The sequence below is a fragment of the Panthera uncia genome (assembly GCF_023721935.1).
Source record: "Panthera uncia isolate 11264 chromosome D3 unlocalized genomic scaffold, Puncia_PCG_1.0 HiC_scaffold_8, whole genome shotgun sequence".
In the NCBI taxonomy this organism is placed as follows: Eukaryota; Metazoa; Chordata; class Mammalia; order Carnivora; family Felidae; genus Panthera; species Panthera uncia.
The window spans coordinates 5,899,019-5,926,466 of NW_026057586.1; the positions used below are offsets into that span (position 1 = coordinate 5,899,019).

A 27,448-nucleotide genomic window follows, 5' to 3' on the forward strand; every position below is an offset into this window, starting at 1 on the left:
TGATGATGCCTCTAATAACGTTGAAAAGTGGAAAAGTTTTTGCTCCCTAGTGAAGTTGGTCTTTTTGCCATATTTGCATGATAACTGGGTGGGGAGGAAGTAGGAAAAGGGAGAAGACAGAGCTGAGTTCTGGTTACCAGTTAATGTGGCAGCAACAAATGAGAGGAGGGGGTGACAGAAATGCCCTGACTCTCAAATGTGGTGTTGGTTATCCAGACAAGTAACTTTACAGAGAAAGTGGGCAGGTGCCACTTTAAGGTAGCTTTAAGTTAACATCAACAGAGATTGATTCAAATCAAACTTGGATACGACACAACGAAAAGAACACATTATCCCCCCCCCCTTTTTTTTTTGCTTCTCAGATGCATAAACTGAGTCAAATCATATAAAGACAAGAGATAAACCAACGTGAAAAGACGTTCTGAAGATAACTAGCTAGTAATTTTTGAAAGTGTCAAAGTTGAAGAAAGGTTGAGAAAGAGACATGATTTTAAGGCATGATTTTGATCTGGATCGTTTTGCTATAAAGAATGCTGTCGAACTCATATTTCCTTTGTAGACCTCAGTTTTTCCTTCTGCAAAATGAATAGCTTGGGCTAGTTTTCAAAAATGACAGCTGATGTTTATCAAGTGCTTAGTCTACCCTAGGTACACGCACACACACACACAAATGCTATTGGAACAACTAGAAAAATTTGAACTGGGTCTGAGGATGATATTGTAGTAATGTCCCCATTTTTGTTTCTTACTTTTAATTGGCCATATTGTGATTAGATAGGGGAAGGCCCCGATTGTAGGAAATACACACTCACTGTAATATTTGGGATGATGGACAACATGTTGGCTACTTTTTCTGAAATGGTTTTGGGGAAAAAAAGATGTTTGTCCTGTACTTGCAATTTTTCTGTAAAGCTTGAGATTGTTTCAAGGTCAAAATAATTTTTAAAAATATATGGAGAGTTTTCCTAAATGTCAGATAACAATTGGAAGATAAAAGCTATATAGCAACTTAATCAGAATTATATCTCTAAATGGTTGTTCTGGCAGCTCTGTGGAAAGTATATGTGGAGAGTGGGAGAGTGGAAGGATTGTAACACTCTTGGAATGTGACTTTTGGGGAAAGATACAGTAAGGTTCCCTACTGGAAGGACACATTGCAAAATAGCCACCCATCCTCCAAGCTGAGATGGTTCCAGGCCAATCTCTCAAAGTGCATGCCTATAGAGAGAGTCCCTGAGAAATGCAAACCAGATGGAAAGCTATAGCAGCTGTCTACACAATAGGTGATAAGTGGCTGTAGGGGAAGATGACTTCCAGATATATTTTGGAAATTGAATAGATAGAAAGGCTGAAAGATTTGGTCAAGGAAAAGAGAGGACTCAAGAATGACTCATGCGGTTTTAGCCTGTAACTCCAGCAATGGCTTAGTGGGGTATCATTTATACGTGGAGAAGAGGGATGAGCAATTTGGGGAGAAAAATCAAGAATTCATATCTTGTTACGAGTAGGCAATTCACTAAAGAAGAAACTCAATGATCGACACCTACAGATTAATATCCCACTTCATTAGTATTCAGAAAGTAAACAAAACATTGAAGCGTTTTTGACCTGTGAGATAAGCAAAATCTTTTTCTTTCAAATTTGATTTCTATTATTGATGTTTTGGGTACAGAAACAGGTTCTTTTTAAACTGATAGTAGGCAGATAAATTGGAAAAGTCTGAATGGAGAGCAACTATGGCTCTAATATGAAGCCAATAATTCATGCTTTCTGAAAAAAGCAATTCTACTTTTATAAAGTCACCCAAATGAAATTACTAAGGATGTGAAAAAAATATTTAGCTATAAAGATAGTTCCTCTAATGTAGCTTTAAATACAAAAAAAATATTCGCTACATTATTCCTACTATCCATATAATAGGATGCTATTCATTTGCGGTGAACAGAAGCACTGGTCCTTTTTTCTGGAGTTTCCAGTGTGTTAATGTAAAAACTGGCCCTGAGATCCCCAGCCTTAACATCACCTGTCCCTGATAGAAGCCAGGATGAAGCGGTGAGAGAACGACTAAGAGGTGGTCAGGTTTTCCTTCAAAGGAGTCATCACCCTTTAGGGACCCCAGTAAAGATTGCCTTCTGAGTACCTGGGATGGAAAAAAAAAAAAAAAGAGGTGGGGGAGTGGAGGGAGGGGGAGAGAGAGGGAAAGAGAGATTTCTTCTTTTTACCTTCCCAAACCAAGTGCGATGGGGTGCAAAAAAACGATGGACATGAAGGTTTCTGCCAACAAAACAAAAACGACAAACACCAAAAACACAGGCTAAACATCCTGCCCCCTGCAGAAAAATATCATTTGGAGGTGGCCTGCTTTCCAAAGAAACCAGGCAAGTAAGGTAAATGTGGCTGGAACCGATCCTACTGAGGGAGTCATCAGTAAAAGTTTCTCCTATTGGGGGTTTGGGAGGCTGGGGTGTTTTGGGGAAAAATGTAAAACCACCACATGAGGAAGTACCCCCTACTAAGAAAAAACAAACAAACAAACAAACAAACAAACAGAATGCCAAGAATCTGGTACCAGCTAACACCAATGGTATTTGGTTTCCAAAACCTACAGAAAGGTTCAGATACGTGATTTGGCTTTTAACACTTTTGCCTCCTTTCGTGAGTGAGGAGACGCGGACTCTTTTAGGTACCCCAAATCTTAGTGACTTAACACACCATAATCTTGTGCAGATCTGAGGGGAGGGGCTGTTCAAGTCCTGGTGGTCTTCGAGGGCCCAGGGGTCTCTCTGGAGCATCCGCAGTCAGCTCAGGAGGCCCGGTGGAAGGCTGACATCTCTCTACTAGCACCTCATTGGCTGCGCTCAGTTACATGGCCCCTCAGGAGGGAGGTGATGTGGTCCAAGGTTTCGGTGAGCTGGTCCTGCCTGCTTCCATGCTTCCTCTCTAGCTGGGCCCTGGGACCCAGAGGAGCCAGAGGCAGCACAGGGAGTTGGGGGAGAGAAAGGAACAGAAATAGGATAAAAAAGGCAAGTTCCTCTTCTCCCACTGAACCTTAGACATCACCTGGGAGCAGAGATGAGGGGGCAGACTTTGAGCTGGGTTATAACTGGATTTTTAAATAACTGAAAACAAGATAATTGTAAAAAAGAAAATTAACTGGAAAAGTTCTAATATCATCTCTATACGGAGCAGGGAGGAGAGAGCAGACAGCTTCAAGACAGAGGTTAAATAAAAAAATTTTCCTCCTTTTGAGGCACACAATTCAACCCAATTAATTAACTGGTTACATTGTTGCTTCCATATGCTGAAATATAATGCCGCCATTAAAAATCATGTTGCCTATTTATATTGTATTTGCATGGAAGAACATTCTTGATGAACTATATTAGAAAACAAGTAATGTTATAAGATCATACTTTTGCAAGATAAGTGTATGGAATTTACAGTATAGGCATCAGCATATGCATATATGTGTGTATAATTTGCACACATAATTTCCATGGAAAGGATAAGACTAGTCATCTCTGGATCATGGCATTTACAGTAATCAAACATTTTTCTCTTTAGATTATGTGTTTACTAATTTTTAGGTACCTGTCATGACTTCAGGAAGGGAAGCATAAAAATAAGGATGATGTTGTGCAATAAACAGTAACAAGTGAAGTTATAAAAATATGTTTGATGTCTACCTACCACATACGCCTTGATTCTGTCTTAACTATTGTCTATATTTTATGATTTTTTTTCAGTCTTATGAACGTGCGACATTAGCGATGATAATAAGTAAGCCAAAACCAATAAGGATATTTGCCTTTAGATAAATAACATTTTCCGTGAATCTTTTATCTCAACCAATCTCGTTATACATCTTTCATTTTTTATAGTTTCTCTTACTCTAGTAAACATGAAATAAGAATTGCAAGACTCATGTAATAACAGATGTTTCTGCGGTTGGAAAAAAACAGCATCCCTCACAATTTTGTGTGGCAAATTTGCATTACAGGAAGTTGTGGACACCCTTTCTAGCAGTAGGGGGCACCAAGGTCTTTGCCTTGTAGCACACAGAAAGCGCCAATTCCATGGTCTTGGCCAGAGGAAAAATAGTCAGCTTTCCAAGTGTAGCCAACCCTCAGGACTCAGTAATTTTCCACACACACTTCTTCATCCAACACAAGCTCCTTCACGTGTTCTGTGGTCTGTGTTCTGCTCCCAGAGGGTTTACTGCATCAGAGTTACTGGTCTCTCAGAATAACACTAGGGGCTACTCAAATTCAAATTAGAAGTATGGCCATCTATTCACTGGCTTGGTCTTGATGTCCTTTTCTTTTTTATTGGTAGCCCAACCTGCTTTTATTTGTGTGAGTCTGTCCTACTTGTTGCACAGAGTATTGAGAGATTTTACTGGATAAGATTTAAGAAGGCTGCATTACTACTGTGGAGTCTAATTCATGGTCTAAATTCAGTGTGCTACTATTACGATCAAAAGTCAGTTGATTTGCTAACTGATTATTGGCATCCAGTGGACATGGGGATACTGTGCCTCGATTCTATGAAATTCCAACTAGGGAGCAATAATAGGGTAGGTATCACATTCTAGGCTGTCCAGTTTTTTTATATTTTCACTGGAATGGTATTGTGCACTTAAGATATCAGGATAGATCGACCATATCACATCTAAATCTATATCTATATGTTCCTTATGATCAATCAAAGCTGGAGCCATAGATTCCGTTATTCCCAGGTATAGTTACTAATTATTTTGTTCTTTAGGATTGCATTGAATGCGTAGATTGTTTTGGGTGGTATTGACATTTTGACAATATTTGTTCTTCCACTCCATGAGCAGGGGATGTTTTTCCATGTCTTTGTGTCTTCTTCAATTTCTTTCATATGTTTTCTATAGCTTTCAGCATACAGATCTTTTACCTCTTTGGTTAGGTTTATTCCTAGGTATTTTATGGCTCTTGGTGCAATTGTAAATGGGATTGATTTCTTGATTTCCCTTTCTGTTGCTTCATTATTAGTGCAAAGAAATGCAACTGATTTCTGTACATTGATTTTGTATCCTGCAATTTTGCTGAATTCATATATCAGTTCTAGCAGCTTTTTGGTGGAGCCTTTCAGGTGGTCCATGTAGAGTATCGTGTCATCTGCAAAGAGTGAAAGTTTGACTCCTTCTTTGCCAGTTTACATGCCTTTTATTTCATTTTGTTGTCTGATTGCTGAGGCTGGGGCTTCCAACACTACGTTAAACAACAGTGGTGAGAGTGGACATCCCTGTCATGTACCTGATCTCAAACGGAAAGGCCTCAGTTTTTCCCCATGGAGGATGATATTAGGTGTGGGCTTTTCACATATGGCTTTGATGACGTTGAAGTATGTTCCTTCTATCCTGACGTTCTTGAGGATTTTTATTTTGTTCTTTAAACTGAAATATCAATACTACTATAATATTTAAGAGAATGATGAGTTTATACACATATTTTTAATTTTTTTTTTTTTTTTGAGAGGGCAAACAGGGGTGGGGGGGGGGGGGGGGGGATAGAGGGTCCAAGGCGGGCTCTGCGCTGACAGCAGGAAGCTGATGTGGGGTTTGAACCCACAGACATGAGATCATGACCCGAGCTGCAGTCAGATGCTCAACCAACTGAGCCAACCAGGTGCCCCTAGTGGGTTTATATTTTTAAGTCAGTTGATCTAGTCACAAACAAAAATAATCACTCTCTATTTAAAAGTTATAACTGTGCCAAACTTTTGGGAAAGTGCAATTTTCCTGAAATCTCAATTCAATAATTTCTAAGAAATTTAGTTCTGTCGTGACAGCTCTGAGAATGGAAACTGTCTTTTGCAAATATTAAATCCCATACCTGGATTTATGCAAGGCCATACCCTGAAATCTTCAGCACGTATCAAGTGGTGTTTTAAAAGCACGCAGGGAAATCACTGTTTGCAGGACTCAGATGATGAACTTTCTTTTATTGTGACCAACTGCTGTCTAAGTTACCCCCTCAGCTAAATTTAGATTTGGTTAAACCTTGAGTTTTCTGTCACAGTAACTCAAAATAGTTTATGGTATTATTCTGGAGGCTGGCTGTTACCAACCTCCAGAATGTGTTCAATGTCATCTGAAACTGTCTTGAAAATGGTGAAAAGTTTTCATGTCGAATGTTTGTTTGTTTGTTTGTTTTTAACTACAAGGTAGTTCCCAAACATGGTACCCGAGTGGGATGTAGCCAGGATGCTTCTGTGTCAACGTTCAATGTTGGCATCGCCTTCCACACGGCCGAGCTTCGCAGAACAAGTGGCATTGGCGTCGGTGCTTAACCTGGTGGAGGTAATGTTGCTGGAGAACAGTGAGGAGGAATGATCTGAGCAGGGAAACAATGTGCAGAAAATTGGAGTTGACAAGGCGGGTATCGTGTTCAGGCCACCATCTTATTATATGGTGTGCCTGGGGCCAGATGGGAGAGGGCGTTGGACCCAGGCGAAGGGATTTACACTTTTTATTTGTAGGCAGTTGGAAGACAAGGAAGGTCATGCATGAGAAACAATGTGAACAGGAGACCAGAGCAGCGGGACTGGGAAGCAAGAGGGTTGTTCTGCTCGCTGTTTGTGAGATGGCTTCGAAAGGGCCAAGTCTGGATGTGTGCGAACCAATTAGAAAGCGCTATAAGAATAACAGCAGCCCTGTGTGCTCACACTTAGGTGTTGAGGGTATGTTTTCACATGTTGTAAAGTTAATTCTCTGTGGTAGTTCAGCCCTGAGGAAACAGAGGGGCCAGAGGAGTCTTAAATGCTCGCAAAAGACAGCGGTGTCAGTAAATGGCCCCGCGGGGGTGAGGACAGAGGCCCGGGACTCAGGGCCAAACCCCGGCTCAGCTCTGTGGTCGGGGGGCCAAGCACCTGCCACCCCGTGGGCAGGCCAGCGGCATCCACCTTTCTGCATGTCCCCAACGGCCTTGTGTGTCAGTCCGGAGAGATGTAGTCTTGTGCATAAAAATCGAAAAAAAAAAAAAAAAAATCAGAGCTCTGTTCGGAGAAAGCAATTTGCGGAGAAGGATAAGCAGTCTGATCAGAAATAAATTGCGAACTGGTAGAAGCAGTTTCTATGATCAGCTCTGCTACCGACTTGCCGTGACTTTGCATAAATCGCTGAATTGTGTGATTTCCCCATGTGGAAAATAAAGAGCCAAATGAGTTTTGAGGACCCTCTAGCTTCAGAGATTCAGCTTATATTTCACATTGAAAGTATCTGCCTCAAGGCGCTAACACGTTGTTCAGTTTCCCAATAAACTACTTTCCAATAAATGGACCGCCTAAGGCAATTTGAATAATAGTCTCTCTCTTTCTCGCCCTCTCTCTCCATCTTTTTTTTCTCTCTCTCTCCCCATTTCCTCATTTTAGATTCATGCTATACTAATGTTATGCTAATTACCCTATCTGTTGCTCTGACGTCTGACTCGATTGGTCACGTAAGTCACAAACCTCCTCTTGTCCTGTTGTCTCAGCTGAATTATGGGAGTTTTCACTTGCCAAGTGGGCGTGGGGGCAAGGGCAGGGCCATGGCGCCCTTGGAGAGGGCTCCCAGGAGAAGACATTTTATTGGCACGGCTCCTGCTGAGACCCCAAAGTTGTCTTTCTTCATGGAGCAGCTGGCTGGTGAAGTTGTGTATTTTGCTGATGGATCTGATGCGTAGTTTGAAGTCTGTTTATACCTGTCAGTGGGTTTTATAACATCTCCCTTATGGTTTACATCAACAGTATTAAGTAGAGTTCATGGTGTTCATCTGCTGTTAGGAATAGCGGGCGGCATTCTGATTCTTTATTGTCACCTAACAATTACAAGAAGGGTTTTAAGGTCCCCTTCACAGGAACTAATGAATTGCGGTGGGTCAGAGGGAGCTATCCAGATCGCAGGGTCACATCGATTTGCCAGAACTTTGTGTTTCACGTGAAACAAACTTGTCATCATTCCCTCTGATATTACATGCAAAAGAAAAAAAAAAAAAACAATTATAAATCCCTGCCAATGTGTTAACTCAGTGTTTTCAAATGTTTTGCCAGATGTCTAGAAAGTATCTCAATTGCCTTTCTTTCTCTTTGAGGCTGAATTGTCCTTATTGGCTTCAGGGTTGTGGAATGAAATCTCTGTTGTTTCTCTAAACAATAAAGCCCTTCACGAGAGGAAGCTGTTTCTAATTTAAAGAAAAGTAAGTACATTTGGTAAAAGCCTACCTACCTACGGCGTCTACCAAGGACTTGTAAATGGAATGACTTCTCTCAGTACAGGAGACATTTGTGGGCTTTCCGTTGAATTCTCCTTGGTGCAGACGATAATAAAACATTCAAAGCACTACAGAAACTAGCGCATTAATTAATGGCCATTATTATTACTAATTACTGAAAACGTACTTGAAAACCATGTACAATCACATCACAATATTAAGAAACCGATATGCTGTGACCGAGACACTAATTCAACCTTCGCTTCTGTTGTAAATCTGAGTTTATTGGCTTTCTTTTTAATCCTCTAGGGATCATTCTCTAAATCCTATGAATATATTTGGTTCAGTGTATTTGTATTTTCATTGAGTTCGAAGTACTTCTTTTATTACCCTTGAGACTTCCCAATTGACCTGAGGAAGATTTAGAGGTACCTCGTTCCGTTTCCAAGAGTTTGGAGATTTTCCTAGTTCTTTGTGTTATTGATTTACAGCTCGGTTCCACTGTGGCCAAGGAGCACCTTGTCTATGATTTCAATTGCTTCCAATACCCTGAGGTTTGTTTTCTGACTCAGGATGTGGTCTACCTTGGTAAACGTGCCACGGGCACTTGAAAAGAGTGTGAATCCCATTGTTGTTCGAAGTGTTCTGGAATTATGGATTGGTCCTCTTGGCTGATGGTGTTGTTGGGTTCTTCTCTACCTTTGCTGATTTTCTGTATACTGTTCTGTGTATTGTTTAGAGCCAGGTGCTGGTCTCCAACTGGAAGTGTGGAGTTGCCTATGTCTCCCGGTAATTCTGTCCGTCCCTGCCCCATTACCATATTCTGCAGCTCTGTTTTTTGCACACACTCATTTGGGGTTGCTATGACTACTTCTTGGTGGATCGTTATGTAAAGTCCTTTTCTGTCCCTGGCAATTTTCTTTACCCTGAAGTCAATGCTAACTGATTTCAATAGAGCTACCGCTGCTCTCTTTTCGTTAATGTTTGCAGGGTAGAATTTTTTCCATCCTTTGATTTTTAACCTACCCATATTATTTTTGAAGTGGGTTTCTTATAAACAGCTTATAGTTGGATCGGGTTTCTTTGTTTACTTTTAGCGTTCGGTTGTTTATTTTGCTTTGCTTTGCTTTTTTTATATGTTCATCTTGCAAATCTCTGTATTTCATTTGGTATATTTAGACCATTCAAATATAATTGTACCTATTGATATCTTTGTTCTTATGTCTGCCATTTTGTGTTTTGCTTTCAGGTTGCTCTGTCTGTTTTTCATTTACCGGCCTTTCTGGGAGCTACCTAAAGAATTAAATTAGAATTAAATTTTTTTTTAACGTTTATTTATTTTTGAGACAGAGAGAGGCAGAGCACGAACAGGGGAGGGGCAGAGAGAGAGGGAGACACAGAATCCGAAACAGGCTCCAGGCTCCGAGCTGTCCGCACAGAGCCCGACGCGCGGCTCGAACTCACGGACCGTGAGATCATGACCTGAGCCGAAGTCAGAAGCTAAACCGACCGAGCCACCCAGGTGCCCCAAGAAATTTTAGAATTAAAGAAAAAAGAATTTTTAGAATTTATTTCAATTTATCCATATAGCATTTGGGTAGATCTTTGTGTATAACTTCGAGTGTTTGCTCTACGATTATATAACTCTAACAATTCAGTGTACTCTTGACATTTTACCAGTTTGAGGAAATAGAGCAATTTTACTTATCTTTGTGTTCCTGTGCTCTTTCCTATTTGTAATACAACTGTCTTAAATATTTCATATACATGCATTGAAAACCACATAAGGCACATAAGGTGTTATGTTTTGCTTTCACCATCAAATGTAATACAGAAAACCCAAGAGGAGAAGGAAGTCTGTTGTATTTACCCATATTTGTGCTTCCTGTATCCTTCCTTTCTTCCTGATTCCACAGTTGGTTCTTGGTCGCTTCAGCCATTTCTAGAGTTGCTGCCACACATACTGTGAGTTTTCTCCATCTGCAAGTATCTGGACTCCCCTTCCATGACTGAAGGGTATTTTCTCTGAATATGGAATTTGAGGAGGAGAACCCTTTCCTTTCACCACTTAAAAACGTTTGTCTTGATGAGAAATTCCCCGTTGTTGGAAATCTCCCCCCCACCCCCTTGGTAAGATGTTGTTCACTACTTCAACATTTCTTCTTTGTCCCAGGTTCTCATAAATTTGACTGTGATGTAACTTGAGGTGGGTTTCTTCAGGTTCATACTGTTTATGGTTCCCACCGCTTCTCGAATCCATAGGCTTATGTCTTTGGCCAAATTTGGGAACTAGGTAGCCATTATTTTTCAGCTACTTTTCCAGTGGTGCCCCTCCCCCCGGCTCCATCCAGGGCTCCCATGGCGCATGGTCTAGGTCTTGTGCTGTAAGCACCCTGTCACTCACGCTCCACGTGTTTTCCTCAGTCCGCTTCCGTATTTTTTACATAACAGGCATCATATAGTATTCTGTCTTCAAGTTCACTGGCTTCCTTCTGTTACTCCATTCTATTTTTGAGCTGATCCATTGAGCTTTTTGTCTCACTGTATTTTACAGATCGAAAAGGTCTGCTTGTTTCATCTTTGTATCTTCTCTTTCCTTCCTGAAATCTTCCAACTTTTCCTCTCACTTGTGCTTGCAGTGTGGAAACATTTCAGTCGTGTCTTCTTTCAACTCCTTGCACATAATTCCAGCACCTGTATCATTTTGGGGTTTGGAGTCTTTTGGTTATCTTCTCATTTAAATTGAGTTGTTTGTGGTTCTTGGTATGATGAGTGACTTTCAATGCAACTGGGACATTGTGAGTATTATATTGAGATACTCTGAGTCTTATTTCCATCATCTCTTTTTGCTGGTCTCTCCTCACACCCCTCAGTCAGGAGAAGGGACCAACACCTCTTTACTGCCCGGGGGATTAGAAGCCCAGGTTCTCAGTTCAGTCTCTGTTAACACTGAGGGGGAGGGGTGGGAATGTGCTGTCTTACTCCATTTCCCTATTAGACCCTCAGTGTCTGGGAGGGATAGGGGCACCTGGTTGATGCTCCACGCTTGGCTGCTAGCATTAAGGGGAGTGGAGGGGTTGGCCTCCTTCCTGCCAGGCACTAGTCCATTGGTAATAGAGCCCAGCAGGGAGGTGAAGGGGCATCTCATGACTGCTGGTAGGGCTGGAAGTCCTGGATTTCCGTGTGAGGGCACCTCGTTATTGCCCTGATGACACTGTCCAGTGTGGAGCTTGGAACCTGGGGAAATCAGAAATCTAAGCTCCTTATTCCCTTTTAATGATAGTGATGGAATGAGACCTCATTTTTTCTTGTGGTATTTGCTGGGGTAGAGGGATTACCGTCTAAAATGTTCTTTCTTCCGAGGACACCCTTTTCTAAATCCTTGAGCCAGAGACAATAGGCTGTTTCGACTGTGCTCATTCGGGTTTCTTGTTTGCTGTAGAATTCTTCAGCTTCACAAGTGGTTTATATGAGCCCAAAGGCAACCCAGCAACTCAGTTAAACTCCTTCCTTGAGTTTCAAGGTCACTAGTTGGTCTGCCTTCTTCTACCTTGCAACGTTTCCTTGTGTTTTCTTTATATATAAGGTTCAGAGTTTTGTTAAGTGCTTAGCAGAAGGAAGAGGAGGGAGAGTCCCATCTCTCCCAAAGCAGAGGTCCCCTATATGATTCCTTTAATGAAACATGTCTACAAGGCATGACATTCCCGTTAATTTATTAAAAAGGGAGAACGTCTATTTGTTGACAATTCAGGAAGCTCATGGTGTTATCTTCTCACAGCCAGCAGTGAAGGCAGAGCAACAAGGCCCTTCAGAGCCCCAGATGACATTGTTGCTAAGGGATAGCAAGCATTTATAGGGACTGAGTCACAGAGAAAATGAATCGGGGGACCTCTTACATTAGAATAATAGGCTCACATCACCCCCGCAAATACTCATCCTCATGGTCCATGAGGGTAAACATGACTGATGTAAAATCGAGAGGGGTGAAGAGCAGAGAATACATTTTTGGTCAAGACATTGTCATGGTGATAACGATTATGATTACATTGTGACGAATTCCCACTTGCTCTGAAACCGCTTCCAGTAACTTCAAACAGGAGGACCAGACAAAAACTGTACCCAGTTGTGACACTCATTGTGAATCACGCTCTGTTGTGCTATTCTTGCTTGGATAACAGTTTAGTGCATGTTGTTTCGTACTTTAAAGCAGAAATGTACAGTTTGTGTAGCATCGAAATTTGAGCCCACTTCTTTTACTGAAGAAAGGTTGATATAATTTGGAGACTTCAACACTGCAATAGCTAGCATCAGTATTATTTTATAGTAGAGGAATGTCGGTTTCATCAAGAATAATTGAATGTCTAGGTTTTGTGCAGTAACATTCAATATTCATGATCTAGAGGCTCTTGGTTCACTGAGTTCCTGTGGTTGCTTTGTATTACTGTTGATAAGGGTATTTCTGTGGGCAGAGTGGACAAGAATTAAAGAAGGCTTTCAAAGAAGTGTTACTTTATTTATTTAATTTGAAAGACAGATGGTGAGCAAAATCATACTTGTTTGTTTGTTTGTTTCAGAGTTAGGAGGATCTTATGGGATCCAAACCATCCCCCTAACATAAGATAGATAACAAATTTTTATTTTTATATACACTTCCTGAGAAGATGAGTTCAAAAATTTAGCAATTAGGGGCACCCGGGTGGCTCAGTCAAGTAAGTGTCTGACTTCGGCCCAGGTCGTGATCTCACAGTTCATGAGTTCAAACCCCATGTCAGGCTCTGTGTTGACAGCTCAGAGCCTGGAGCCTGCTTCAGATTCTGTGTCTCCCTCTCTCTCTGTCCCTCCCCTGCTCACTGTCTGTCTCTCAAAAATAAACATTAAAAAAAATTTTAAACATTAGCAATTACAAAAAGCTTTGTTGAAGTCAAGGTAAACTATTTAAGTGATTCTCATACAAATTATTTGATTTCTGAGCCCATATAGATGTGAGGAATATGAACACCAAAGCTATATGGGACTCAGATATGGCAATGAACTCATTTAGGAGCAAGAGCACAGTTATTCTATGTCACGGAAAGAGCGTGACTCGGGAGGGAGGCAGACTAGAGTCTGAAATTCCATCGCGGATGTCTGATTCTCACGTAGCCTCCATCATGTTTGTTGCCTCTCTCAGAATATGGGGAGAAAAGGATTATGGGTGCTATAGATCTGAGCGATGAGGACTATCCTTCTTTGGGGGAAGAACACTCCGAAGCCTTTTCTCCCCCTATAGTCTTACTCACCCTTTAGTGGCAGCTAACGTAAAGGGAACAGCATTTCAGGAGAACAACTTCCTACCCTGCTCTCAAGACTCATTTTACTCAATTAAAGGAAAATCACAGCTGTTCCTCTTCAGCTGCTGCCAGATGCTTTCTGCCAAGGGAAACAGTATCAGGAAGTTAAACTAGATCAAATCATCTGAGGCTTGCTGCGGAAATGAACGGTACACTTGGCCTCTCCGGGACACTGTTGGGTCTACCCACGTCCTTTTCAAAAATGGAACTAGAGACTGCAAACACCTGGGCATACAGGGCGTCCCTTTCCTAAGCCTTTGGTTAGCACCAATCATAACTGAAGGCTCCACCCACCTTGGCCCTTGTTGGAAACATTCTCCTATTCTATTTAAAGTTGGGCGTAAAGAAACTAAAATAAAAACAAATGTCTATGTCAGCAGTAGGGAAATATTTCCCTAATGATGACATGATGTGAAATTGATTTTCAGAAACACTCAAAGCTGAGGGAAGAAAAAGTGTCACTAAATAGCTATAGACAACTCTCTTTAAAAAAAATTATGTATATATATATATATATATAGCCTGAAGTTTCTAGATTCTTGGGAAAGTATAAGAGAGACATCTACTGGAGAGAAGAGGCCATAGCTTGTTTATCAGATGAATGTTCAGTTTCAGGGAGATAATATTGGAGCCAGGGAAGTGCAAGACCAAGGTGCCAGATGATTGAGTTCCTTGTGAGAACCCTCTTCCTGGTTTTCACGAGAGGCCTTCTTACTCACATAGTCGAGAGAAAAAAAAAAAAATCTCGTCTCTTCCTTTACTGCAAAGGCATTCATCCTGCCATGACGGCCCCATCCTCGTTACCTGATCTCACCCTAATTGCCTCCCAAAGGTCTCACCTCCAAATAACATTGCACAGGGGATTAGGATCCAATGTATGAAAAGTTAACAATACTGCATTGTGACTTAAAAAAAAAAAATGTCAGAGTAGATCTCCCATTTAGTGCTCTTACCACAAAAGAGGAGAGGCGTAGGGAAACTTTGGGAGGTGATGGGTAGATTTATGACCTAAAGTGTGAAGACGGGTTGACAGGGGCACGCATGGGTCCAAACTCATCAAATTATACGTCTTTAAGGTGGAAGTTCTGTCAGTTATACATCAAAAAGGCTGTTAATAAAAAAAAAATCGTGTTTCTTATTAAGATTGTTTCAAAACAGAATGGTAAAGGAGGCTTTATATATTTGGACTCCTAAGGAGTCAACACAGAAGTTAATTAATTAAACTAAACTGTAGTTTCCTCTTCTAGACGTTTACTGCAATGCTTGCTGATAAAACGACGTGAGTGTTCTGTTCAAAGCTGGAAGGATCTGAGATATCAGCTTACTCGCGAGGCAACAAATTATTTGGGGATAGATAAATGATAGATACATAGATACACAGATAGATACACAGATAGATATCAGAATCGTTCTGGTTCTATTGGAAAAGATTATTGTGGACCCCGATCCCTGTGTGTGTCGACAGCATGCCAAGAAAATCTTAGATTAGATTGATGGAGGAATAGAATCTGGAAGGAATAATGACAGGTTGACACACTTCTTATCACATGATATCTGGAGACTACACCTACGCTACTCAGGCAGAGAGATGAGCTGGGGCCAAAGAGCAGTGAACAGGAAGAAGCTAAATCCTGTGTCCCATAAGGAATACTTGAAGGTCACCTCAGTTAAGCATCCGACTTGATTTCAGCTCAGGTCACGATCCCAGGGTAGTGGGATTGAGCCGCGTGTCAGGCTCTGTGTTAAGTGTAGAGCCTGCTTAGGATTCTCTCTTTCCCTCTCTTTCTTTCCCTTGCTCACACACTCTCTCTCTTACAAAAAAAAAAGAAAAAGAAAAAAAGAAAAGAAATAACATTTGAAACTACAGTGAGTGTTTAGGCTGAAGGACAACAGTCTTAGGAAGATCGGCTAGCTACCACGAACGTCAGATGGTACTTAATTCATATGTGAGTAGACATAGAAATGAGGGAATATACAGGGCGAATAATTCGAGTTTGAAATAAAGAAACATTTTCCGAGAAAGTTACCTAAAGGAAAAGTAACTTTTTCTCTTGGAAGATACCATTTCTGTAGTAAATGTTTGTTAAATATCCATGATTACGTACAATTTCCCATCAACTACAGCGTTAAATCGTGTCTCGGGAAGTCCGATGCAGCGCGTTCTTTGGAACAGTTCGGAGACAGACCTCCGGCTGGTCCACGGAGCAATGATGAGACCGGGGGATGATAAAAGCGAGCGTTCATTGAGATGGCCTGTTTGCTGTCTCGGAGCACTTCCTACAGGCACCTCCTTCCTCGATGCCCCTGACCCACGTGACCCCGACATCGGGTGCGTGGCTGTCACTCTCCTACAAACATAAAAGAAACACGTGCAAAACTTGCATGCAGCTTGCTGCTTCCTGGCGGGAGCGGGGAGGTGGGAATACCCTTTCAAACAATAATCCAAAGGCATCCACACACATAAACAGGAGCGCCGAAATGAATTTGCCCATATATGCAAAAGTACTCAACACCCACAGGGCGTAAAGCGTAATGTGGGCAACATCTTTCCCAAGAGTAGAAATTAATTGGCTCTCCACCCAATAAGGTCCATTTGAATACGAATGAAAAAAGGATTATTATCGTTACCTTCGGTTTTCTACAGCTCAAAGACGTATAAAGGAGCATGGCCAAAAAAAAAAAAAAAAGGAAAAAAGAAAAGAAAAGAAAGAGACAGAAAGGTTCAGAAGCTTACAGGATCAGATAACTTCTAAGGTCTGCTGGATGCTTCACTATTTCGTTAAAAGAACACAAAGTAATCTCTCTGCACATTTTAAAGTCTTCGAAATACTTGTTGGGAATAACCTAATCAGGGTGTCACAAGGATAGAGCATTAAAAATAATTTCATACCCGAGATCACTCTGTGATGTTTGAATGTATCTTTAAAGGGACTCAAAGAAATAAATGACATTGTTACAACACATCACATTCCATTCCTGTCTCTCTGAGCCACATTTTTCAACACGTTCATAAAGACAATAAAATATGAATGAAATTGTGCCCGCCCTACTTCATTCTAGCAAGACATGGTGCTAACACGCACGTCTGTGAAATACTTGAAAATGAAAGACTTCATCTATCTCATGTTGAGATTCCCATCTAATGAGTTTGCTTTTTATGTCTAATAATTCATGAAACATGTAGTTTTGTTTTTCAATATGTTTTTGCTAACAATAATTGTAACAATGGGTTACTCTAAAATAAATGTTAGCCCAATGCCTTTTGAAGACAGAGAATTTTAAAAATTAAATGGGTATGCTCAATTTTGTGGCACAGACATATGGCAGGACATTTCGTGACACACGTTACAAACATTCTGCGGTAAAAGCGGGAAGAACATATAGATTCAAGGAGAAACTGGTCAATGTAAAGATGTTGGCTTTTACGGAAGAGCTGGTTTATGGGGCGCCTGGGTGGCTCAGTCGGTTAAGTGTCTGACTTCAGCTCAGGTCATGATCATGAAGTTCATGGTTTCAAGCCCCTAGATGGGCTCCATGCTGACAGCTTGGAGCCTAGAGCCTACTTTGGATTCTCTTGTCTCCCTGTCTGTCTGCCCCTCCCCAACTCACACTCGGTCTCTCTCTCTCTCCCTCAAAAGTAAATAAGCATTTGTTTTTTTTTTTAATAAAGAAGAGCTGGCTCAAGTGTATTTTAAATGGCTCATGCTGAATATTAAATTGCCATAATATTTAGATTTCATTGAATACTTGCAAAGGATTACATAACAACTTTATTTTGCATTGTGCAAATATACTTTATTGCTGCATTTTGTCCTTTACAACAATGTATATTATAATGAAAAATTATAGAGATCTATTTCAAGAGATATGAGAGGACCCTGGTTTTTTAAAAATGTAAAAAGAAGTAAAGGAACAACCACCAAAAAAAAAAAAAAAAAAAAAAAAGCAAGGACTGTGCTTGATAAATGAATGAGGGCAGATTTGGGAGCGAAGCTGGTACTCACCCACCAGCACCAGCATCTTGGTCACTAAGACACTGAATGGGTCTGCGTCTCTCCCTACGTATTGTTCTTAGATACGTATTTTGGGAACACTTATACTTATTTTATATAAACACTTTATATACTTATTTTATATAAACACTTATACTTATTTTGGGAACACTTAGCTTTTTCAAGATTGCTGTGATTGCTTTGATACACCTCAATACACCATTCTCCTTCCTTGTTATCGAGTATATTCTTCAACATGCAGCCAGAATAATTTTTTAGTGAAGATAAATGTTATTACTTTTTTTTTTTTTTTTAAAGCTTTCCAGGGCTATTGGCACAGAGACCGCCAGAATCCACCTGCCTGGGTCGACAACCTGCGACCCCAAACCGCCCCCCCCTTCTCCTCTACCCTCACTTCTTTCCAGCCCACCCCTCCCTTCCACTTCCCCGGGTCCTCCCGACTCCTTCCCTCTGGACCGGTGCTCACGCTGCCCTCTTCCCGCCCACCCCCAGTCCTCATCAGCGCCTTCCCATCACATTTTGGGTCAAGTCTGTCTGCCTGGGATAATTCTTCCCTGATCAGCAGGCTACAACAGGCCCCCAATTTTACCTTCCCAGCATCCCCCATGTTTACTTGTACCGCATTTCATGGGTGTTGTAAAGTACCTTTGTGGAATGATTTGATTACCTTTAATCTCTGTGAGTTCTGTGAAGGCAGGAATTAATACATTTGCACACCATGTTATACCAGAATCTGCTTCACTGCCTAGAATAGTGTAACCATTCAACACTTCAGGAAATACAATGAATGACTATTTTATCAGACACAATCTACCTAGAGGAGGAAAAGCAGAGAATTTAGAAATGGCCACTACGTTCTGGAAAACAGTGTGGAGGTTCATCAAAAAATTAAAAATAGAATTACCCTATGACCCAGCAATTGTACTACTAGGAATTTATCCAAGAGATACAGGAGTGCTGATTCGAAGGGGCACATGCACCCCAATATTTTTAGCAGCGCTATCAACCATAGCCAAATTATGGAAAAAGCCAAAATGTCCACTAAGTGATGAATGGATAAAGAAGATGTGGTCTATATCTGTATCTGTATCTATATCTATATCTATATCTATATCTATATCTATATCTACGCAGTGGAATATTACCTGGTGATGAAAAAGAATGAAATCTTGCCGTTCGCAACAAGATTTGGATGGAACTGGGGGGTATTATGCTAAGTGAAATAAGTCAGTCAGAGAAAGGCATATTTCATATGATGTCACTCATGTGGAATTTGAGAAATTTAACAGATGAACATAGTGGAAGGAAAGGAAAAATAAGATAAAAACAGCGAGGGAAGCAAACCATGAGAGACTCTTAAGTACAGAGAACAAACTGAGGGTTGATGGGGGTGGCTGGTGGGGTGTTGGGCTAAATGCGTGATGGGCATTTAAGCAGGACCCTTGTTGGGATGAGCACTGGGTGTCCTATGTAAGACATGAATCACTAGGTTCCACCCCTGAAGCTAACACTACACTGTACGATAACTAACTTGAGAATTTTAAAAAAAAAAAGGAAAAATAAAGACAAAATCTATTTTTTCCAAAATGTATAATTATCTGTTAAAATGAAAGACAATAAATATATGAATTATAATAAATATATAAATAAAATAATTCCTAAATTTATAATTATAAAGACAAGCTTTTTAATTTAATTTTTGCACATTTATGAAACAAATATTTTTATGAAAATTAAACTATTTGCAATTCTCATTAAAAAAAATAAGAGGGATGCCTGGGTGGGTCAGTCAGTTAAGCATCTGACTTCAGCTCGGGTCATGATCTCGTGGTGCAGTCCATGAGTTCAAGCCCCACGTCAGGCTCTCTGCTGACGGCTCAGAGCCTGGAGCCTGCTTCCCATTCTGTATCTCCTTCTCTCTCTGCCCATCCCCCACTCAGGCTCTGTCTCTGTCTCTCGAAAATAAATACATGTTAAAAGAAATTTTTAAAAAAGGCCACGCAACTTTGTGCAATTTCACACGGATAGTTGTGCACTAATGAGTCAAGAAATAGTGCCTTTAGTACATTTTACAATTAATTTCAGACACAGCCTTTAATACAATTTTGAGGCCAATAGCTAATCCACTGTGACATCTGACCCCATCGGTGAGCCCCCGGAATGGCTGTCACAGCCTAGGCTACTAGTTCAAGTTAAGACTTCGGTCAGTCACCTTCTCTGTCTAGGTTTCCTCGGTTTCCCCATTTGTAAAATCAGGATTATATCGGATCTGTATGATGTGTGTAAGTTCTACAATTCAGGGAAATAGGAGGCACAAACTTTCACACAAATGTTAACAGCTGTATAGCGTATTCAAACTGACGGCAACAGTGACAAAGTGTAGCACATGGGGACAGAGAAGTCCTAGAAGCCGGTTGCCTTTCAGGAGGAATGAACCAGGCAGACAGATGGAGAGCAGAGGACATAGAGAGGGAGAGCCAAGATTTTGAAGACATGATGCTTTTTCTCATTAAAAAAAAAAAGCAAGAAAGCAAGAAAGCAAGAGGGAGGGAGAGAGGAAAGAAAGAAAGAAAGAAAGAAAGAAAGAAAGAAAGAAAGAGAAAGAAAGAAAGAAAGAAAGAAAGAAAGAAAGAAAGAAAGACAAAGAAAGAAAGAAAATACAAGAAAAGAGACAGAATTCAAAGCAGACAAGTTGGGGCCAGGGTCAGGCAAACTGCCTAAAGCAGTTTCCATAAATATAAACAAAAGCACACAGAACAGAACAAAAACAAGCCAATACAGAGAAATTCAACTTGAAAAGCAGTTGCAATATGCCAACGATATCCGGAAAGTGATTTATTTTTTCTCCTTGTTCTGGTGGAATAGTTCAGAATTTAGATGGATTGTGAAATGATCTTTATTTCTATTGTTTAAGAAGACGTCTCCATTTATATAAATAAACGTATACTGAAGGGGCCAGTGGCCCCATTGGGTGAGTGTCCCCGTGTCTGTTAATCTTTCTCAAGGAAATCGAGCTGCTTCCCCCGGCGGCCAGAAAGACTCCCCATCGTGACCTCCAACAGCCTCCGCCGGGGAGGTACAGTAGCTCAGGTTATTGTGCCCTATAACCCCCAGCTCTCCCGAGAACGTAACTGTATGCACTTTCACGTGGATAATTGTGCACTAATGGGTCAAAAAACAGTTCCTTTAGTATGTTTTACAAGTAATTTTAGGCATAACTTCAGATACAATTTTGAGGCCGATAGTTAAGCTACGGTGACATTTGCCCATGATGAGATATCTCTCCGTCCCTGCCAACTCCCTCCCTCCTCCCCTACGAAAAGCAAGCAGCTATTTTGAAGACTGAGAACTTTCAAGGTGGAAACGGCCTTATTGGAACCGAAGGGGAGTTTTTAATATATTTGCAGAACTGGGACATCGCCGTCCCCTTCAGTGAATGTCAGAGAAGGTAACAGGCTGAAATGTTTGACATCCCTCGTCTGATGGAAGGGGACATGGCCGGGTGATGGCTGAAGGTTCGCTGTCCCCTCCAGCTTCAGGATTCGGTAAAATCCTTAATCAAAAAGTGGGTTGTCTATGTCAACTTGGAGTGATAGAAGCGTGTGTGTGTGTGTGTGTGTGTGTGTGTGTGTGTGTTGCTTTTGCACTTTTGAAAAATGCATTATGTGAGGCTTCCGTAATATCTAGGAAGAAGGATTTGCACATTTATCAGATAAGCACCAACCATCGTTTCTAGTTACGACAAAGTGATCAGGGCCTATTAGCAGTGTGTTCCCCCCTGGGGACGGCTTCCGCAGAGTCCTGCCTGGGATGCACGGGAGGGGGCAGGAGATACAGGGACCTGCCATCCCCTCCTCCCCCACGTCCCCAGCTCCCTGCCCTTTCTGCCGCCTTCTGTTCTGCTTTTCGAGGTCTTCTCGTACCTGTTGGCTGTCTCGTGCATGGGGGTTCTTGGTGGTAAGAGGGGGAAACTGGGCCGAATGTGGTTACTTCACCTTTTCTCAGAACTGATCGATGTGCTTTTGAAACACAGTTATGCTCAAATTTTCTGTCCAACTATTGAGAATTAAGCACACATTTTAATGAGCAAAATCCAGTGTCAAAAAGGGAGTAGGCAATTTGATACGATGATATATGGAATAACAGGAGTTATTTTAAATAGCTCATGGAAGCATCATGAAATATATTCACTTTGAAAGCAGCGATGAGATCGCTTCAAACGCTGACAAGCCCACATCTGTGCTTTCTGGTTTCTGTTCGCTTACTGGAAATCCTGTCTTTGAGCCAAATCTTTATATCTCCCTTTGAGGCTGAGTGGCTGTCAAACTGAAAAGATGCAAGGATGTCTGTAGGGGAAAAGGAAAACAAAAACAAAAACCCCAAACAACAAAGATTAAAACCTTTTGATGAGACATCTGGGTCACAGTGCACGGTCTCCCCCTGGGGAGGATTCCTAGGGACTTTTGAGGACATAAGTGTAATAGAAAAGTTAGCTCTATTTGGGAGCCTCTAAAGTTTGTTGGGGCAAATGCAGCTACTGGAAGAGAACCCAGTGTGTGGAGCAGCTGGGACTGTCAGGGACACCCGGGCACTGCCTCGGTTCACCGCGTGGATGATGGTGTTACCCTTGTGGCTGCCGCATTAATGTAAGAAATAGGAGAGCCGAGGGCCCCTGGGTGGCTCCGTCAGGTTATGTGTCCGACTTTTGATTTTGGCTTAGGTCATGATCCTGATGGGGTTTTGGAGTGATGGGGGTCCGGCATCGACGGCCAGGAGAGAATTCTTGAGTCATGTTTGGTTCTTTAATAAAACCACAGGGACGGGACTTGTGTGCAGGAAGAGCTGCCTTGTAAGTGTGAGGGGTGACCGTTTCTAATAAACTATGGAGTTGGGGGTGATGAAGTCCAGAGGAAGTTTCTGAAAGGGATTTTCATATGCTAAAGAAGACTCACAGATTACTGGAGGCCTAGTTGTTGTCAAACTAAGGTTGTTTTTCCCTCTGGCAAAGCATTACCATGAGGCCAGTAGAGGCTTTCTGGACATCAGGCTATTGGTAAGATTGCTTGTTCTTGTAAATTGCTAAGATATTTGTAAACTGATGGAGACTCCAGTCCTGTGATTCTGTCAGTTCAACCACTTATTTTCTGTCCTTGGGCAGCCAGGAGCGCCTGAGGGACATCACACATGTCCCACCCTGGGGGTGGGGTGTTGTTCCCTTGTGCTTTGCCCTCTGCTGGCCTTAGGTTCCCTCATCAATCTCACGGTTCATGAGTCTGAGCCTCAACCTGGTCTCTGTACTGACGGTGTGAAGGCTGCTTGAGATTCTCTCTCTCTCTCTCTGACCCTTCCCCCCATTCTCTCTCTCTCTCTCTTTCAAAATAAATAAATAAACTTAAAACAAAAAGAAATCGACAGCCTAATGCTCAGATAACACTTAGGTTGAAAAGTCAGCTGACCTTAAGATAGGGAAATCATCCCCCAGGAGGGGCCCAGCGTGATCAGGTGAGCCTTGAAAATCGGAGGTGAGTGGGGGACAGGCCTCAGGAAAGTCGGTGGGGAGAGGGGCTGGCCGAGAGGAGAGGTGGCAGAGACCTGCTTTCTGTAGGATCCCTGTGGCCCCGAACTCCGGTGGGCAACTCTACGAGCTGAGAATGACCCCAGCCAGAGCTGACAAAGAAGCCACCTGGATGGTCCTAAAACCACAGGGAACGGAGTTCTGCGAACGACCTGAACGAGATTAAAAGGAGATTGCCCCCCAGGGGCTCCAGAAAGCCAATACTTTGATCTTTGCCATTCGAGACTCGGAGCAGACAGCAAGCTGAGCCGTCTGTACCCAGACTTGCGTTTTTTTGCAGAATGGGAAGCGGTTGGTTGCAGAAGGCGACCTGAGGGAGCAGTGCAGCGGCCGGACCGCACCGTGTCACTGCTCAGTCGCCGGCAGACGCAAGACCCCTTCCTGCTCCCGCTTCCCCTGGAGCTGGTGCCACGTGAGGCGAGGGGCGGCTCCATTCAAGACAGACACTTGACTTGACCTCTGCCTGTGTGGCCAGTGACGGGCACCTCACTCACTTTTCTCTGTTTACAGCATCAGTCCGCACAGCAGGTGTATCCTGATCGGCAGTAAGACAAGTCTCTCCCAGCCCAGTTTTAGCCCTTTTGGGGGTAAAACTCCAGCCACGTGAGATGTTCTGTCGAGGTCCCAGAAAGGGTGCTCGTTGGCCTGTCACCGTCCTTAGGAGCACCCGTGATCCCTCTGGTGGAAGGAAAAGAGCTGAAAATCCCGGCTCCCCTGTGCTGGTCTCTGGCCGCACAAGCCTCCCGACGGTCTGATCTGGCCATCGAGGCCCTGCCGACCTGTGAAGGGGGGACAGGTCCTCTCCCGGACGCGAGGATCCTGCAGGCAAACCTAGAGCTGCGGCGGGGACAGGCCTGCCCCCAACGACCCGCTCGCATCGGGGCAGTCGTGGGGGTGTGGGGCCCGGCGAGTAGCACCCATGGGGGATCCGTCTCTGCACGTCTTTGCGCGCGACCTCCTCGCTGCGCCCCTCCGAGGGAGACTTGCCGAATGACACCGCAGTCTGGGGGTGGGGGGCTCTCCCTGCCCGGACCTCCCTCCCTCCCCGCCTCACTGTCAGACCTGCTTCTGGCCCGAGGTCTTCGCTGCCTCCTCGGCTCCCTGTGCCCTTGGTCTTTCACAGGCATCCCCCCCCCCATCAACTTCCTCCCACTTCTAATTCTCCTTGGTGTGCGCTTCCTGGAGGCCCCCGCTGGCACCAGCGTTTCTGGGGCGATGCTGGTTCTGCCGTTCAATGCTCGTGGGGTTTACGAGGTCTTCCTGCCTCTGCACGGGACACAGCTGTGTCCCCCACGTGTGCCTCTGGGACCCTACAGCATGTAGCGACACCTAGTGCTTTCTTGTGATGGTGTGAGTGCTCTCCGATCCTTTTAATGACTTCCCTTTCTTTTTCTGTCCAAGGCAGCCTCCTTCTATGTCTGTCGCTGGCAACCAAGGATCCGCACGGGGAAACCATCCCCAACGCACTGTCCAAACTCCGACAGAAATCTGTTCAGAGGGCGTTCAATGATGTCATAAAAGGCAGAAGCCTATTTGTAGGTACCTTCTATGAGAAATCCAATGAGTTGACGGCTACCTTGTCGAGGAAGACCCGAAGAGATTCACATGTGAAGATAAGACTCCAGGGCGTAAAGACAGGTGAACTTGGGTCTGCGAACAGGAAGGTGCATGATCAGTAAGGGCAGCTCCTGGCTTAGGGAGGCCGCCAACTCTGCTTCGGGACCGCCGTGTTTTCAGACCTTGCCTGGTTCAGACGTTTTGTTCCAAAGGTACCTTACCTCCACAGATGAGCTTGGCTTTGTCTTAGAGATAGTCTCTCTTAAAAATACTTGTCAGATGTGAAACTGTGTTTTCATCACCATTTGAAAGTTTGGTAATACATCAGGGCCACCATATTCCTTGGGTCTCGGGAACCATTATGTATTTGTAATCTTTTTTAAAGTTTGTTTATTTTGAGAGGGAGAGAGAGAGAGAGAGAGAACGAGTTGAGAAGGGCCAGAGAGAGAGGGAGAGAGAAAGAAAGAATACCAAGCAGGCTCTGCACTGTTAGCATAGAGCCCGACGCAGGGGTCGAATTCACGATCCACAAGATCATGATCTGAGCTGAAACCAAGAATCAGACGCTTAACCGACTGAGCCCCCCAGGTGCCCCGCACTGTGATCTTGAACTCCTTTCGTGAGACTTGCCCCCAGTACCAGCATATTGATTGTAAGGCTGCAGGGTCCTCGCTTCTCAGTTCGCCAGACTTTGTCACAAACCCTGTCTCACTCGCTCATCACAGTAAGTGTCAGATAAGCCAGTCCCCATGGCAGCAATGAGGACGCTAAAGGTGCTCTGAGGTTAATTGACTTGACCAAGATCACAAAGCTCATAAATGGAGCAACTGAGATCCAAAATTAGGGGTCTTTATTGTAAATATTGTTTGTCTTCTGGGAGAACATGCTGATTTTCTCACTGCGTGTTATTCTGGGTGGAACGCATTTCTGGATTTGGAATGAGTCAAGTCTAAGTACATGGTGAGTTTTTTGAGAATACGCTTCGATGAAGAAGCTACATTCTACTTTTCTTATTATTTCTTATTCCAAAAGTAATTTTTTTTTTTTTTTGGCTGGCAAGATATGATGATACAGAAGTGATTCATGAAGAAGTGATGGGAGGTCATTCCTTCTTCCCTTCTTTTCTATATGCAAAATTGAAGGGGGCACTCGACTATATCTATATATATATAAAGCTTATCTCTATATATAAAGTCTCTGTCTATATACTATATCTATAGAAATAGATACAAACATATATATTCCTGTTTTATAGATATAGATACAAATATATCTATTCCTGTATATATATATATGTATATATAACATATATATACATATATAACACATATATAGCTTATATATGTGTATATATACATATATAACACATATATAGCTTATATATGTGTATATATACATATATAACACCTATATATATACACACACACACATATATATAAAGTTGACATGATTTCTTCAAATGATATGTTAAAAATTGTATAAATTGCTTTATTAAAAAACCCTCCCGATGATCCCAGAGCTGTATTTTGATGGTATTGTTCTCAAGTGGCCCTATTATCATGCACAGAAACTTCCATCGAAAGTTTTGAAATTCGGAGACCTCAGAGTGCAGTCTCACGGCCTCCCCGTGGGCCGTGGACGCCCTGTGCCCGGTGCACCTGAACGACGCGGTGTGACCCCCGCGGGCCACCTCCCTCACCGGCTCTCCCTCGCGTGTGTGTTGCGTGCGTGCTCCCCTAAGGTAAGGCCCGTGACATTCTCCATATGGTCAATCGCCGTGCACCAGTGGCCCCCTGGGAGGGTGAGGCTGCGTGGGGCCTCGGGCCTGGGTAAAACTCGCCCCGGTGCCCTTCCTCCGGTGCCATGCGAGGTGCGGGCCGGACAGGCCCCGAGCTCTGCCAGCGTTTAGGGTACTTTCGTCATCCTCCGGCAGGATCCAGCGCGGCGGGCTTCGTGTCTCACCGTGTAAGCCTCTTGGGCCCCAAGTTTCCAGACGGTCGCTGACGTGCTTCTGCTTTTTTTTCCGCTTCCAGGTTTGCTCGAGGTGAACACCACTTGAAAAATCCCCCATGCGAACTATCACATGGCTCGAATTTATTAGAGATGCGGACCTGTGGGGGCGCCTGGTGGGGGGGGGGCGCGGCTCAGTTGGTTGAGCATCGGACTTTGTTTGGCTCAGGTCATGATCTCGATTTTGTGGGGACCCCGAGTCGGGCTCTGTGCTGACAGCTCAGAGCCTGGAACCTGCTGCGGATTCCGTGTCTCCCTCTCTCTCTGGCCCTCCCCCCATTCACGCTCTTTCTCTCTCAAAACTAAACATTAAAAAAAAAGAAATGCAGACTTGTGAAGGAAGGATTACTGGTTTATTAAAATGATAGTAATGTAAATTCTTTAGGAGAGTTTCAAATGGGCTGCAATTGTGGAAACAAGAGCTTATTTTCAATTATTTCTTTCAAAAGTCTTCCCAGGGAGAGAGAGGCCAGAGGCTCTGCAAGGTGAGTGGTGGTAGTACCTCAAGGCCACCACTAGAGGAGGCTAGAGACCCACACCGACTCCCATAGAAAAGACTCTGGACACTTAATGCACAGAGGTCCTAAACTCTCGCTTTGATTGCTGGGTCTCATCCGGTGAACCAGCATTCTAGAACCGTTTGCTGATTTTTTTTTTTTTTTTTTAATGTGATGAAGAGCCACAAATACCATTATTGTATGTCAACGCCTGCCCCTTCCCTCTCTGCCTCCAGTGACGGAG

The 27,448-nt window shown here is 42.9% G+C and overlaps 1 long non-coding RNA gene across 1 annotated transcript; it reads left to right on the top strand.

Moving 5' to 3' along the window:
* The first annotated feature begins 24,715 nt into the window (after positions 1–24,715).
* On the top strand, positions 24,716–27,238 carry LOC125914767 (uncharacterized). The gene is made up of 3 exons (XR_007455419.1): positions 24,716–24,909; positions 26,265–26,438; positions 26,731–27,238. It is a non-coding gene; the product is annotated as an uncharacterized LOC125914767 (long non-coding RNA).
* Positions 27,239–27,448: the final 210 nt, after the last annotated feature.